The sequence below is a fragment of the Pseudophryne corroboree genome, chromosome 3 (assembly GCF_028390025.1).
Source record: "Pseudophryne corroboree isolate aPseCor3 chromosome 3, aPseCor3.hap2, whole genome shotgun sequence".
Lineage (NCBI taxonomy): Eukaryota > Metazoa > Chordata > Amphibia > Anura > Myobatrachidae > Pseudophryne > Pseudophryne corroboree.
Window position 1 is genome coordinate 484,554,268 of NC_086446.1, and position 17,223 is coordinate 484,571,490.

Sequence of the window (17,223 nt, forward strand, 5' to 3'; positions counted from 1 at the left end):
CAAGTTGCTGGACGTTGTCAGAGCATTGAAAATATATATTTCAAGGACGGCTGGAGTCAGAAAATCTGACTCGCTGTTTATACTGTATGCACCCAACAAGCTGGGTGCTCCTGCTTCTAAGCAGACGATTGCTCGTTGGATTTGTAGCACAATTCAACTTGCACATTCTGTGGCAGGCCTGCCACAGCCTAAATCTGTCAAGGCCCATTCCACAAGGAAGGTGGGCTCATCTTGGGCGGCTGCCCGAGGGGTCTCGGCATTACAACTCTGCCGAGCAGCTACGTGGTCAGGGGAGAACACGTTTGTAAAATTCTACAAATTTGATACCCTGGCTAAGGAGGACCTGGAGTTCTCTCATTCGGTGCTGCAGAGTCATCCGCACTCTCCCGCCCGTTTGGGAGCTTTGGTATAATCCCCATGGTCCTGACGGAGTCCCAGCATCCACTAGGACGTCAGAGAAAATAAGATTTTACTTACCGATAAATCTATTTCTCGTAGTCCGTAGTGGATGCTGGGCGCCCATCCCAAGTGCGGATTGTCTGCAATACTTGTACATAGTTATTGTTACAAAAAAATCGGGTTGTTATTGTTGTGAGCCGTCTGTTCAGAGGCTCCTACGTTTGTCATACTGTTAACTGGGTTCAGATCACAAGTTGTACGGTGTGATTGGTGTGGCTGGTATGAGTCTTACCCGGGATTCAAAATCCTTCCTTATTGTGTACGCTCGTCCGGGCACAGTATCCTAACTGAGGCTTGGAGGAGGGTCATAGGGGGAGGAGCCAGTACACACCACCTAGTGGTCAAACTTTTAAATTTTGTGCCCTGTCTCCTGCGGAGCCGCTATTCCCCATGGTCCTGACGGAGTCCCAGCATCCACTACGGACTACGAGAAATAGATTTATCGGTAAGTAAAATCTTGTTTTTTTCTCTGAGTTTAGTCACCTTATCTCTCCTTTCTCTGCTAGTTTTGACCACACTGCGCAGGGGTTTGGGTACGAGGTATTGTGCTGCTGCCAATTGTACTGTGTTACCTGATACTGCAAGTTACATCATGTCTGCTTCTGAGGGTAACGGTTCTGGGGCTGAACACACTGCCGGTGTTGCTGAAGCCACAGATCCCTATGAGGAGACTATAGCCGCTGTGGGCTCTGGTTCTGGGGGCTCCTTGCCCCCCAGTGGGACTGTGGCAATGGAGGTACATAATGACCCACCGTGGGCCGCTTTTTCCACGCTATGGTACCCCCTATGCCGGTACAACCGTATGTGGTCCCTGCAGCTAACCCGCCATGGGCGGACGATTTATCTGCTCAATTGAAGAAGTTGAACCAGTCCCTGACTACTAAAAAGTCTGACCCTCGCTCGCCCAAGCCCAAGGGGTGCTCTAAGCGAGCTCTTATCTCCTCACAATCCACTGCTGTCACTGACACCTCATCTGAAGACGGCACTTACACTGACCCCACAGATTCTGACACAGGGTAGTTCACATGTGGATGTTCCTGATCTTTTGGTGGCTATTAAGTTGATTTTACAGATTACGGATGATCCCGAGCCATCCGTCCCTCATAAGAAACCAGATAGGTTCAAGCGTCAGAAGGTGGTTAAACAAGTTTTACCTCACTCTGACCACCTAGTGGATATAAGTCAGGAACCCTGGGAAAACCCGGGTAAGAAGTTTGTGCCTCAAAAGAAGATGCTGGCTCACTATCCCCTCGCACCAGAGCTGTCTAAAAATTGGGAAACGCCTACTCCAGTAGACTCGCATGTGGCTAGGATGGTGGTTTCCTCAGCTCTACCTGTCACTACCGTCACGTCTGTAAAAGAACCTACGGATAAACGTGTGGAGGGTTGTCTGAAAGCGATTTACACCCTCACGGATGCTGCACAAAGGCCCACTATTGCAGCAACATGGGCTGCAGAGGCTATTGAAGCATGGGCCTTGGAGTTAGAAGCTGAAATCTCTTCTGACCATGCTAGACAATGCTCGTCATATATTGTCACAGCTTCTCGCTATATTAAAGAGGCGGCTTCTGATGCCGGTATCTTAGCAGCCAAGGCCTCTACTACATCAGTCCTGGCTCGCCGGATATTGTGACTGAGATCCTGATCTGTGGATCTGGACTCTAGAAAAACCCTGGAGGTACTCCCTTTCAAGGGGGATATTCTGTTTGGGGAGAACTTTAAATAAGATAGTGGCTGACTTGGCTTCTGCCAAAACTGCCTGTCTGCCAAGTTCCACTCCTTTTGTGTCGAAGGCTAAAGGTACTTCCTTTCGCCCTTCAGGTAAAGCAAAAGGTCAGGCGTACAACAAGCAGACCCGCACTTCCAAACCTAGTAAGCCAAAGCCCAGAAGAGCCTGGGTGGCCTGTCAGCCAGCTTCCAAGACCGATAAGCCTGGACTTCCGGTGGGCAGACCGAACGATCTGTCTGCTTCCCCTGAGAGCTCTCCCTCCAGGCGTCCCTGTTAGCCCAGACCAGCGGCTCTCCCTGGACCAGTGACCCCGCAAGCACACCAGCGGGTCCCGGAGATACCCTGGAGCAAAGGGGCGTGGGTCCCGGCTCGCTCCCCCCTCCCGCTGCACCCACCGAAGTTCGCACAAGCAGTGTGCAACAGATGACGGCGGCCATCTTGGGTCTCGTGGAAGACGCTGACCCGGCTGCCTGAGGGATCCCTGGCCGCTCACAGCACTCCACTGTGCTCCCTCGCCGGCCGTCTGGACCCCATACCGCAGGCTGACAGCTCCCCTCAACACAGGTGCGTGGAGCGTAGCCCCGCCTCGCTGCTGCAGCAGCCGCGATTCCCTGCTCCCCTGATTGAAATCCTGGAGTTTCTGGAGCCTCTCGCCCCCTCAGAAGATACGCAGGGCTCAGACCACATCTGCACTGCTCCACTGATCAGGGCCATCACTCGGCTGACGCTGGTGGCGACGCTGCTGACCTGTCACCCCCCACCTGTGCCCACATAAGCAACGATTTTACATCAACAAACAAAATTAAAACAAAGAGGTCTTCCGGGTACCGCGCTGGCCGCTGCCTGAGCCCAGACCTTGTTGTCACAGGTAGATTCTTATCCCCCACCTCCCTCCACTTCTTACTATACGTGTGCCTCCTTGAACTGCACCCTGATTTAGCGATTCTACACACATTCTTCATAGTGCTTTTTCCCCTGATCACTTCCCAGCTCCTCCGGTACTTACCTGCCATATTCCGAAGAGACTTGTAATCTTTTGCTATACACCTACGCTCATTGTGTCCTTTGAGTGACGCCGCGATTGGACCACATTCCCCACTGGAAAAATACGTGGCCAAAACGCTCCGTGCGAAATAAGAATTCTCAAAACAAAAATAAATCGACGGCCAAAGATAGGGAACATAGCCCTATTCCACAGGGGTCTCCATCCTCTCCTGGCAGAAGAGTCACTGACGACATGGTGCCTACCGACGTCCGAGCTAGCCCATCCTCCGTACAGAGGGCCAGAGAAATATCAGACATCATATCGCCTTTGCTGGACGCAAAATTGGCGCCTCTGATGGAGGCAATCACGTCGGCAGCAGCTCAACTAACCCAACACACATCGTCTGGCTGAGGCCGAGGACCGAATATCTACATTGGAAGATGATCAACAAACGCATGACAACACCCTAGTGGCTTTTACCGATAAGATCGAAGATTTAGAAAATCGGAATTGCCGGAACAACTTACGCCTGATTGGTCTTCCAGAATCCGTCAGACAGACAGATCTGCTGGACTTGGTTACTCGCCGGCTACCCACAACCCTTGATTTGCCCCCCTCACCCACCTCTTATCTGGTAGAACGGGCCCACCGCATCGGCCCTGATAGGCAATCTTCACAGTCCTCTCAGTCACGTCCTAGACCAGTGATTTTTAAGTTACTAAATTATCTTGACAAAGTGAAGATCATGGAAGCCTACCGCAAGAGCTCTGACCTACGCTACGAGGAATCCAAACTTCTTCTTTTTCAGGACTTTTCCTTTCAAGTTTCGACATAACGACGGGAATTCTCCCCTGTATGCAAGGAGCTCTATGCTAAAAACATCAGATTTGCCCTCCTGTACCCGGCACAACTGAGTCGTCCATGCCGGCAAACCACATTACTTCGACACCCCAGATTCTACTCGGAACTTTCACAAGTCTCTGTCATCATCACAGTCTGACTCTCGAATGGACGATGCTGATTGACTCTTCTAGACTTAAGTATCTCTTTATCTTGTTTTCCCTCTCCTTCTTTCCTAATGGATAGCACACGATTGTTTCTATATGGTTCTTGCATATATGGTTAAATGGGAATTCTCCCCGCCTGCCGCGGGTGCAGGTATGGTGGGAATCCTTTACTCTATTTTTCCTGTCAGCCTTCTTTCCCTCCCCTTTTTCTAATCAAACCAGAGTTTCTGTTACAGATGGACGGTTGGTATTACTGTCGTCTTGGGTTCTAAAATGTAAAAAATTTTATACGCTGTTTTGTTACTGTATGTTTATTTTAACTCCATTTGTTTGCCCGATACACCTTATTTGTCCTTCCCTTGCGTGCTGGGACAGGGGATTGTACTTTCGCTTGTGGCTTCTCTCTCTGCGTTCCACTAGACTGGGTATTGGATAATGCCGGCCCCTAGAGACACTGGGGCCTCTACTGATGGCTCCAAGACGTCTCTTAAATTGGTCTCGTGGAACGTAGAGGGCCTGAACACGCCAGTCGAGAGGAATTTTTTTTTGACTAACCTCAAAAAGTTTCATCCTGATATAGTGTTTCTGCAGGAGACGCACTGGCGTCTCAATGACCCCAATACACTTAGAGATACCTGTGTTGGGGACTTCAGAAGCGCCTCCTACAGTACTAAAACAAGGGGAGTACTTCTTCTATTTCGTAAATCCCTGCACTACGAGATTAGGGATGAGTGGGTGGACCCTGAGGGACGGTTTTTGTTTTTAAAGGTAGAGGTCGAAGGAGAGCTTTTTACTTTAGCATGTATTTACGCCCCTACATCTTTGTTAATTTACAGGGCTGGATGGAGGGAGTTTTGATTTTAGGGGGAGACCTTAATATTGTTCTAGACCCGTTACTAGATGTATCTGGTGGCCCCAGACAGTTGAGTTTCAATAGATCCACACCACCCTCCCTGTCCCTAATGCTGGACTCTCTACAGCTTTCGGACCCCTGGAGATTTCTCCATCCTGACTCTAGGGAATATTCCTTCTTCTCACACCCCCATAAAATATTCTCTAGATTGGATTACTGGCTAATATCTGCCTCTTTGATCCATAGAATAGTGGACTCCACCATAGCTAATATTCTCCTATCCGACCATGCCCCCATCACCCTGACGATCACTTTAACCACACCCCACCCGTACTCTTATGTCTGGCGGTTCCCTGAATACCTAGCTCATTCTGAGGACTTTTTGTCACAATCATATCTCAATTATACACACGATAACGCAGCACATGTCAATGATATAAATCTTTCTCTTTCATCCACTAGGGGACACTGGAGTCCTATACAGTAGGGGTGTGAAGCTTGCAACAGGAGGTGTGGCACAATCTGAAATTAGCATTGTCTGCACAGCCGGTTCCTCCCCCTTCACAGCCCTCCTCCCTCAGTTTGGAAAATTGTGCCAAGGAGGTACAAGCACAAGAAGGGAGCTCTTGTTCCCATGAAGATTTATTTGTTTATTTTTATTTATTTTTTCTCTTTTATACTGACCCAATACCTCCTAACTAAAGGGAGGGTGCAGGTTTTAAACGTAAAGATGGTAAATGCCCGATCCCACCTAAATGAAAGGGGGTGCAGGCTTTACCAGGCGAAAAGGCTGCGTCCCCCTAATAAAAGGGGGACAAAGTTCAGGATTGGAGACAATGATTCCTGCTTAAGGGGTCTGCATCTCTTTAAAAGCACCAACCGTGAGTACTGGTTGTTTTAAAATGGCCCCGCAGGAGTTGAAGTAGCATTAGGTTTTGTTTTTTCTTTCTTATTTCTTTATTTTCCCTAGGGGGCTTTATTAGATCCTCATTGTGTAGAGGACTGATCCCCCGTAATGTGGATAGAAAGATTAGCTCCCCACAGCGGCGTTAAGGCAGCGGTCGCAGTGTGAGGCGGGCTGGGATCCCTTCAGCAGCGCAGCCCTTCCTGTCAGTCCAGACAGAGAGAGGCGCCGCTACGGGACCCGATGAGAGCAGTCCCAGCGCGCTGGCCAGCAGGAGATCGTAACCGCGCGCCTGAGCGGACTCAGCCGCCGGAGGAGGGGAGAGACAGAGAGACGCTGCAGTGAGAAGCGGCTGAGGTGATTCCCTCAGCTGCGGGACGGGACGGCCACTACGGCAAGTAAGGCTCCTTTTCTGCATTGAGGGACAAAAAGAGTGTAGACAGGGGGGCTCACCGGAGGTAGTTCCCCCTCATAAATGAAGTGTCCAGAACTTTTAATTGGCGGCCATCTTAAAATTCAGATGCAGGCGCCAGAAAAACTGTGGAGCATGGAGTGAACCTCTCTCCTGTTATACATTAATAGTAAGACAACGCCCTCTACTGGTGAAATGTTATAATGCGTATCCTGAAATATAAATAGAATTATGATTTATTTTCAAAGGTACTCTATTACAAAGAGCCTACAGAATATACTAAAAGACAAGTGAAGCCAACTCTAACACCGTAGCTGACTTACAGTTGGGTGTGTTGCGGTTACAAGTCGGCTGGTGTAAAGACAAAATAAATAAATCTTTTGTTTCCGCCATCTATCACAGTCTTACTCTACCTAGTTTAAAGGGTGAAAGCGCTGCGACAGTCTGGTAAGGGGTTTTAGTCAACATGTCTAATACACCAACCAAGACCTCCAAAAACCCATTAGGTTTGCATGTAACGAAAAGAGCACGCGAATGGCAGCTCCAGGGTGTGCGATTCCTGCTTCGACAAGGACGCTCCACCTGGGAGCAGTGCTCCGTCTAGGTCAGGGAAAGATAACCCTGCAGATGGAATCTCCAATGAGATGAGGAATCCCACACGCAACAATTAGGGCTGTGGGATTCTCAAAAACGATGGCAGAATTTCTCATCAGGTTAACGCCTACCGCACAAGCAGTAACCAAAGTGTGCAGGGCGGTTTAAGGTCCTCTTCCTCTTGTACCGTAAGCAGGACTGGAAGAGGGTGTTCTCATTGATACAAAGCAAGGTGAGTTAATTGAATTTAACCTAGACGCCGACTTTCCGAAAGTGGACACGGCAATCTCAGGTCTTGATTTTTTAATCGAAACAGTGACAGAGATCCTACATGGTAAGGTAGAATAAGTAAAGGAGCCAGAAGATTCAAATGGCTCGAATCCCAAAAGTCGCGTTCAGCAGCGTTTCCCATTCCTAAATCCCTCCAATCTCAGATGGAGGAGGCTTGGAAGCAACCTGACAAACTCTTTAAATTTTCCCAACAGGGTTTCCAGTAACTTATCACCTACCTAAGGGTGTAATGGATAAGTGGGAGACTCCGCCGGTAGTGGATGTTTTCCTAGGACGGTTGCCGAAAAGGACAATCTTACCATTACCTAATGTAACGACTTTAAGAGGTTGACACAGCTTTAAAGTCAATTTTTGTAGCAGGTGCAGCACAGAAACCTACGGTTGTCTGCGCTTCGGTTAACAAGACCATGGGAGCATGGTCTGGACGTAAAGTACAGGCTATTGAGGGGGAAAATGGCTTGGAAGAAATTATCCAACGGGCGGAGCATATTCAAGATATTCGCAGGATGGCATCGCGCATCTCTGCATCTGCCATATCGACTAGACGGACAGAAAATGGCGTGGAGACTCTGGCACCAAGGGGCGGTAGAATCCTTTCCCTTGGAGGGTGAGATGCTTTTCGGTCCAGAGTTGAACAAGTGGATTTCGCAAGCTACAGCAGGGACGTCCACTTTTCTGTCTACTCCTTATACTAGAGCCACTCCACAAGTTAGGAGAGGTTATTTGAGACCAGCGTGTAATTCCTTTAGATCGCAGTCCTTGCGAGCCCGAGGAAGAAGTTTCGGTACACATGTGCGTGGGGGCCGAGGTAGAGGCTGCTCTCAGGCAGCAGCCAGAAAGCGGGATAAAACTGCTGACAAGACCATGGCAGGACGGTCTCCCGGCTCACCTGGGATCCCCCTTGATGGGCGAAAGTCTGGGAGGTTTTCGGGACATCTGGGTCTACACCTCACCAGAACTTTGGATAAACGACCTAATCTCTCTAGGGTACAGACTGGATTTACCACAGAGACTCAGAGTCAGTTTTTCTACAAGGGGATTGCCTCGGTGCCCTCAGAAAGCAAAGGCGTTACTGCCAGCAACTGAAATATTGCTACGGTCAGAGGTCATTATTCCGGTTCCCGCCTCTCAGAGAGGAATGGTTTTCTAATCCAATCTTTGTCGTGCCAAGACCAGTCGGGACGGTCAGGCCGATACTCAATTTAAAAGTTTTAAACCGGTTTATAAGGGTCTAAAGATTCTAGCTGGAATCAATCCAGTCGATCATTGCAGGCTTAGAACATGCATATCTGCATATCCCAATCTGGGCCCCTCACCAGACTTACTTGTGGTTCGCACTGCTGACGGATCACTCCCAATTCAGGGCCATTGCCGTTCTGTCTCTCATCGGCCCCAAGAATCTTTACCGAAGATCATGGCAGTCATGGTTGCAGAATCGGGACTGTTGAGGGTCACGATTAGACCTTATCTAGACGACATGCTAATCAAGGCATCCTCTCGAGAACAGTTGATCAGGGATGTTCAGACATCTCATCCATTTCTCATTCAACATGGGTGGATTGTGAAATTCCAAAGATCCAACCTCATGCCAACTCAACGGATTCAGTTCCTCGGTCTCATCTTGGACACTGTACAATTTAGAGTATTCCTACCAGAGAACAAGGTGCAGTACCTACAGAGATTAGTGGCTCAGGTACTGAGCTCACAAACTGTTTTTCTACACCTCTGTGTCATTTCTCGGGAAGACGGTGGCGTCTTTCGAAGCTCTCCAGTACGGCAGACTTCATTCCCGACCATTACAGATGGACCTCATTGCTCAGTGAGCAGGGTCACACTGGTTTCTACATCGAAGAATCCGACTTCCACCACGCCTACGCACCTTCTTACTTTGGTGGACGTTGCACATGAATCTCGCAACAGGCAAGGGATTCGGCATTTGGGATTAGAGGATCCTGATAACAGATGCCAGTCTCAGAGGTTGGGGTACCGTCTCATAGGAGCATCAGTTTCAGAGCAGATGGAAGCTACTGGAGAGCAGCCTACCCATATACATTTGCGAACTAAGAGCAGTTTACAATGCGCTTTCCTTAACCAAAGACCAAGTCATGGGTCAACAAGGCAGTCGGACAATGTCATGACGACGGCATACATAAACCGTCAAAGAGGAACAAGGAACGGGATGGCGTTAAAAGAAGCCACAAACATCTTGTGGGCAGAAAGGTGAAACATCATCCTCTCGGCAGTGTTTATTCCAGGTGTGGAGAACTGGGAAGTAGATTATCTCAATCACCAGGACATTCATCCGGGAGAGTGGTGCCTCCATCCACGGATTTTCGACATGGTGGTGAAGAAATGGGGTCTACCTCAAGTCGACCTAATAGCATCTCTGCAATAACATCAGCTGCCCAGATGTGTGTCCAGGATAAGTGATCCAGCAGCAGAAGGAGTGAACGCATTAACTCTTCCTTGGTGTTACAGGAAGGTTTACATTTTCCCACTTTTCCAACTCATACCCAGGGTTCTGAAAAGGGTTAAACGAGAACGAGTGTGGGCGATTATAATCGCACCAGATTGGCCCCCGCAGGAGTGGTGCTCAGACCTGCGAGGGTTACTAGCGGAAGATCCTTGACGGTTACCTCAGAGAGAGAACCTGCTATCTCAGGGACCGTTTCAACACCCAGACCTGGACGGGCTGCGTTTAACGGCGTGGCTGTTGAAACCCGGATCTTAAAGAACAGAGGGACACCAAGAACGGCCATTCATACGATGATTGCCGCTAGGAAACCGGTCAAAGCCATACACTACTACAGGATTTGGAAGAGGTACTTGGACTGGTGTCAAGAACGTGGGTGGAATTCGACGAACTTCCACTTATCCAGGCTTTTACTTTTCCTTCAGGCCGGCCTAGAGTTAGGTCTGCGGCTGGGATCTCTGAAGGTTCAAGTGTCGACTCTTGCCATCCTTTTTCAACAGCGGTTGGCATTCTTGCCAGAGGTTCAACCCTTTTTATAGGGGCTTCTAAGGATAAAGCCCTCTTTTTCGTCCTCCCACTGCACCATGGGATCTAACTTTGGTGTAAAAACTAAAAGCACTGTTTGAGCAGTTAGCGAGAACAGACCTGAAATATCTCTCTGGGAAGGTAACGTTGTTGCTGGCCTTGGCTTTGGCTGGGCGGGTTTCTAAGTTAGGAGCCTTATCGTGTAAGAGTCCTTTGTATTTAATTATTTTTCATGAGGATCGAGCGGAAGTCCGTACAAGGGCGGATTTCCTTCCTAAGGTTGTTTCAGGGTTTCATGTAAACCAGCAAATTGTGGTCCCATCTTTCCATTGTCTCGCGGATGGGGACGTGTCCTTGGATGTTGTTCGAGCTTTGCTGGTGTACGTACACGGTACGTCATTTTTCAGGAAGTCGGACATTTGTTTGTCCTTTATATGGGCCAAAGAAGGTTTGGCCGGCTTCTAAGCAGTCTCTGTCTCGAGGAATTAGATTTGCCATTCGGCAAGCTTATATTTCCTGTGGTAAACAGGTTCCGGTACAAACAGGTGCTCATACTACCCGATCGGTGGGTGCCTCCGGGGCGGCTGCCAGAGGTTTTTCCACTGCTTAACCTTGCAGAGCGGCGACGTGGTCCTCAGCCCACACGTTCTCGAAAGTTTACAAGTTTGATACCTTTTGCGTCCGAAGATTCTAAGTTCGGACGTTTGGTTTTGCAGGCCACATACAGCACTCCCTCCCTGGGGGAAAACTTTGGTACGTCCCCTACTGTATAGGACTCCAGTGTCCCCTAGTGGATGAAAGAGAAAAGAGGATTTTGGTACTTACCGATAAATCCATTTCTCTGAATCCTCTAGGCCACGGGTTCTCAAACTCGGTCCTCAGGACCCCACACGGTGCATGTTTTGCAGGTCTCCTCACAAAATCACCAGTGAAATAATTAGCTCCACCTGTGGATCTTTTAAAATGTGTCAGTGAATAATGAATACACCTGTGCACCTGCTGAGTTACCTGCAAAACATGCACTGTGTGGGGTCCTGAGGACAGAGTTTGAGAACCCCTGCTCTAGGGGACACTGGACGCCCGTCTCGGTGCTGTCCGTCTGCTGGGTTCACATTTCCTGTTCAAAGGACTCTTGTGACTCACGTAGTTAGTCCCTGGACTTTGACAAACAAGGTCATAGGATCAAATCATATTGTGGCTCTGTGCCTAATATGGATTTTACAAAGTTTGTCCAAACAGCGTTGATTTTCAAGTTAGAAGTTATTGGGTGCTGTTTGATAGGTTGTACGGTTCGGTTCCTCGCCATGTGCTCAAGTGTCATGTCCTATTCTCTCAGTCAAATTTTCCAAACTGAGGGAGGAGGGCTGTGAAGGGGGAGGAACCGGCTGTGCAGACAATGCTAAGTTTAGATTGTGCCACACCTCCGGTTGCAAGCTTCACACCCTTACTGTATAGGACTCCAGTGTCCCCTAGAGGATTCAGAGAAATGGATTTATCGGTAAGTACCAAAATCCTCTTTTTTTTTTTTGGCAGGCTTCTAAACCTGTTCTTAGAGGACAGATGATTTCATATGTTGCCACCAGGAAAAGGCAACTTCGGGAGAGGATGGCAGAGGCGTCCCTCCAGGTTGCCTCTGCTTATTCTCGATTATTGGCTGACCCGTCTGAGTTTAACAGAACATTATATAAAGACACTAAACTAATACACGATACCCTCTGTGCTGAACAGGCCAAACTATTCCTTTCCTTTCAATCAAACAAATATTTTCGTTGGGGCAATCGCCCAGGAAAATTATTGGCAAACATGGTAAAAACTCATGCAATTCCAAAACCTATTTCCTCAATTAGAGACACATGTGGACCCCCTCAGCGACACAGGAACAGATTAGCGTCACCTTTCTGGCTTTCTTTGAGAAACTATACACCGCACCACCTGACCACCCTACAGCTGGCATGGACTTTTTGACACAGGCTGATCTCCCTACTCTTTCTGAGAACGATAGAGAATTTCTTACCACTCCCGTTACTGAAGCAGAATTAGAATCGACCATCCAATCCCTAGCAAATGGGAAATCCCCAGGCCCCGATGGCCTGTCGGCAGCCTATTATAAACTTCTTCTCCCACATATAAGTGACCACCTCAGACAATTATACAATGCACTCTTGACAGGCCACCCTTCCCCGACAGGCTTTAATACGGCTCGAGTCATAGTCCTCCCTAAACCTAATAAAGATCATACTTTGGTTTCATCCTACCGGCCAATCTCATTGTTAAATCAAGATTTTAAAATATTCACAAAGATTCTTGCCTCCCGCCTCCAAGTGATTCTACCAAAACTGCTCCATCCTGCCCAGACAGGATTCTTGCGCAATAGGCATTCAGTACATAATGTCCGCTCATTGTTAGCAGCCATGTTTAAAACACATGACTCATTGGAGAAGGAAAATATGGTCTTGAGTTGTGATGCAGACAAAGCCTTTGATCGAGTATCTTGGGCTCACATAGACAGAATACTTAGACTCCAAAATTTTGGTGTTGATTTTATTAAGGTATTTCATACCATTTATCAAACTCCCCAAGCCTTTTTGACGGTTAATGGTCACAACTCGGGACTATTCTCCCTATATCGGGGTACCAGACAGGGCTGCCCCTTATCCCCCCTCTTATTTAATTTGGCCTTAGACCCTCTCCTTCGCCACTTTTTCAAAACACAGATGGCACGGCATAAAATTGTCTGATCAAGAACTCAAATTCTCAGCATTCACAGATGACATCTTACTGTACTTTAGCAACCCACGAAAGGCCATACCACACTTACTTGATACTTTAAATTAATTTTAATTAGTCTCTGGTTTTAAAATTAATTACTCTAAAACAGAAGCTTTGGCTTTCTTTCCCTCAGTTAAAGCGGGCTGGGGCGACACATTCCCATTTCATTGGGCCACAAACAATTGTGTTACTTATTTAGGGATTTTATTCCATGATCACCCCTCCAAGCTATACCCTCTTAATTTCCCCCCAGTATTTACTAGGACGTATTCAGACTTTGCCAGATGGGCTCACCTCCCTCTCACGTACACTGGCAGAAGTCACTTGTATAAAATGATAAGCTTCCTGCGCTTCCTTTATGTATTACAGATGCTTCCGCTGATTCCGCCCAAACACATGCTAGCTCAAATGGACAAAGCACTTTCTAAATTTATTTGGGCAGGTAAGCATCCTAGATTCTCATTATTTAAATTACGCCAACCTTGTTCCCTTGGGGGCTTGAATTTACCATGCCTTCATTCATATGCCTTGACAGCCAACTACAGGATCGCTTTGGACTGGATTGGCGGCCAGGGCATATATGCCAACACACACCTGGAACAATCTTTTACACCCTCTCGGTCTTTGGTGTCCCTCTTACCCACCACCTCTACTTCCATGCCGCACTGTATAAAAGACAATATACTCGTTTCCTCTACCTGTGTTGCCTGGCGGCAGATTCGCTCGCAACTAAAATTATCACGACACATATCACTGTTTCTACCTCTCTGGGGCAACCCAGACTTCAAACCTCACACTACCTCTCCCATATTTCGGACTTGGTATGACGGGGGTCTAAAATATATCTATCATTTTCTCTGACGTCCTAGTGGATGCTGGGGACTCCGTAAGGACCATGGGGATAGCGGCTCCGCAGGAGACTGGGCACAAAAGTAAAGCTTTAGAACTACCTGGTGTGCACTGGCTCCTCCCCCTATGACCCTCCTCCAAGCCTCAGTTAGATTTTTGTGCCCGAACGAGAAGGGTGCACACTAGGTGGCTCTCCTGAGCTGCTTAGTGAAAAGTTTAGTTTTAGGTTTTTTATGTTCAGTGAGACCTGCTGGCAACAGGCTCACTGCATCGAGGGACTAAGGGGAGAAGAAGCGAACTCACCTGCGTGCAGAGTGGATTGGGCTTCTTAGGCTACTGGACATTAGCTCCAGAGGGACCGATCACAGGCCCAGCCATGGATAGGTCCCAGAGCCGCGCCGCCGGCCCCCTTACAGAGCCAGAAGACAGAAGAGGTCCGGAAAATCATCGGCAGAAGACGTCCTGTCTTCAACAAGGTAGCGCACAGCACTGCAGCTGTGCGCCATTGCTCTCAGCACACTTCACACTCCGGTCACTGAGGGTGCAGGGCGCTGGGGGGGGGGCGCCCTGAGACGCAATAAAAACACCTTGGATGGCAAAAAATGCATCACATATAGCTCCTGGGCTATATGGATGAATTTAACCCCTGCCAGAATACACAGAAAAACGGGAGATAAGGCCGCCGAGAAGGGGGCGGAGCCTATCTCCTCAGCACACTGGCGCCATTTTCCCTCACAGCTCCGTTGGAGGGAAGCTCCCTGGCTCTCCCCTGCAGTCACTACACTACAGAAAGGGTTAAAAAAGAGAGGGGGGCACTAATTAGGCGCAGTATAAAAAATACAGCAGCTATAAGGGGAAAAAACACTTATATAAGGTTATCCCGGTATATATATAGCGCTCTGGTGTGTGCTGGCAAACTCTCCCTCTATCTCCCCAAAGGGCTAGTGGGGTCCTGTCCTCTATCAGAGCATTCCCTGTGTGTGTGCTGTGTGTCGGTACGTTTGTGTCGACATGTATGAGGAGAAAAATTATGTGGAGACGGAGCAGATTGCCTGTAATAGTGATGTCACCCCCTAGGGGGTCGACACCTGAGTGGATGAACTGTTGGAAGGAATTACGTGACAGTGTCAGCTCTGTATAAAAGACAGTGGTTGACATGAGACAGCCGGCTACTCAGCTTGTGCCTGTCCAGACGTCTCATAGGCCGTCAGGGGCTCTAAAGCGCCCGTTACCTCAGATGGCAGATATAGACGCCGACACGGATACTGACTCCAGTGTCGACGGTGAAGAGACAAATGTGACTTCCAGTAGGGCCACACGTTACATGATTGAGGCAATGAAAAAAGTTTTACACATTTCTGATAATACGAGTACCACCAAAAAGGGGTATTATGTTCGGTGAGGAAAAACTACCTATAGTTTTCCTGAATCTGAGAAATTAAATGAGGTGTGTGATGATGCGTGGGTTTCCCCCGATAACAACTGATAATTTCTAAAATGTTATTGGCATTATATCCTTTCCCGCCAGAGGTTAGGGTGCGTTGGGAAACACCCCCTAGGGTGGATAAAGCGCTCACACGCTTGTAAGAACAAGGGCTATACCCTCTCCTGAGATGGCCGCCCTTAAGGATCCTGCTGATAGAAAGCAGGAGGGTATCCTAAAATGTATTTACACACATACTGGTGTTATACTGCGACCAGCAATCGCCTCAGCCTGGATGTGCAGTGCTGGGTTGGCGTGGTCGGATTCCCTGACTGAAAATATTGATACCCTAGATAGGGACAGTATATTATTGACTATAGAGCATTTAAAAGATGCATTTCTATATATGCGTGATACACAGCGGAATATTTGCCGACTGGCATCAAGTCTAAGTGCGTTGTCCATTTCTGCCAGTAGAGGGTTATGGACACGACAGTGGTCAGGTGATGCGGATTCCAAACGGCATTTGGAAGTATTGCCTTATTAAGGGGAGGAGTTATTTGGGGTCGGTCTTTCAGACCTGGTGGCCACGGCAACAGCTGGGAAATCCACGTTTGTACCCCAGGTCGCCTCTCAACATAAGAAGACGCCGTATTATCAGGCGCAGTCCTTTTGTGGGCAAGCGGGCAAAAGGTTCCTTTTTTCTGCCCCGTGACAGAGGGAGAGGAAAAAGGCTGCAGAAATCAGCCAGTTCCCAGGAACAGAAGCCCTCTCCCGCCTCTGCCAAGCTCACAGTATGACGCTGGGGCTTTACAAGCAGAATCAGGCACGGTGGGGGCCCGTCTCAATGAATTTCAGCGCGCAGTGGGCTCACTCGCAATTAGACCCCTGGATCCTTCAGGTGATATCTCAGGGGTACAAATTGGATTTCGAGACGTCTCCCCCTCGCCGTTTCCTAAAGTCGGCTTTACCGATGTCTCCCTCTGACAGGGAGGCAGTTTTGGAAGCCATTCACAAGCTGTATTCCCAGCAGGTGATAATCAAGGTACCCCTCCTGCAACAGGGAACGGGGTATTATTCCACACTGTTGTGGTACCGAAGCCGGACGGCTCGGTGAGACCGATTCTAAATCTAAAATCTTGAACACTTCCATACGGAGGTTCAAATTCAAGATTGAGTCACTCAGAGCAGTGATTGCGAATCTAGAAGAAGGGGACTACATGATGTCTCGGGACATCAAGGATGCTTACCTTCATGTCCCAATTTACCCTTCTCACCAAGGGTACCTCAGGTTTGTGGTACAGAACTGTCACTATCCGTTTCAGACGCTGCCGTATGGATGGTCCACGGCACCCCGGGTCTTTACCAAGGTAATGGCCGAAATGATGATACTCTTTCGAAGTAAGGGAATTTTAGTTATCCCTTACTTGGACGATTCCCTGATAAGGGTAAGATCCAGGGAACAGTTGGAGGTCGGTGTAGCACTATCTCAGGTAGTGTTGCGGCAGCACGATTGGATTCTCAATATTCTAAAATCGCAGCTGATTCCGACGACTCGTCTTCTGTTCCTAGGGATGATCCTGGACATAGTCCAGAAAAAGATGTTTCTCCCGGAGGAGAAAGTCAGGGAGTTATCCGAGCTAGTCGGGAACCTCCTATAACCGAGCCTAGTCTCAGTACATCAATGAAAGGGTTCTGGGAAAAATGGTGGCTTCCTACGAAGCAATCCCATTCGGCAGATTCCACGCAAGAACTTTCCAGTGGGACCTGCTGGACAAATGGTCCGGGTCGCATCTTCAGATGCATCAGCGGATAACCCTGTCACCAAGCACAAGGGTGTCTCTCCTGTGGTGGTTGCAGAGTGCTCATCTTCTAGAGGGCCGCAGATTCGACATTCAGGACTGGGTCCTGGTGACCACGGATGCCAGCCTGCGAGGCTGGGGAGCAGTC

At 48.6% G+C, this 17,223-nt stretch overlaps 1 protein-coding gene across 3 annotated transcripts in view; it reads left to right on the forward strand.

The window, feature by feature from the left end:
• The window catches only part of SUZ12 (SUZ12 polycomb repressive complex 2 subunit), a 296,912-nt gene that overhangs the window by 82,511 nt on the left and 197,178 nt on the right, over positions 1 to 17,223 (forward strand). Inside the window, exon 1 of one of the 3 annotated variants that reach the window (XM_063960870.1) lies at positions 13,421 to 13,443. The exons of the other annotated variants lie outside the window; for them this stretch is intronic. The gene's annotated coding sequence lies outside the window, so the exon portion shown is untranslated. Of the gene's footprint in view, positions 1 to 13,420; positions 13,444 to 17,223 lie in introns of those variants that run through there. 3 annotated transcript variants of the gene reach the window in all.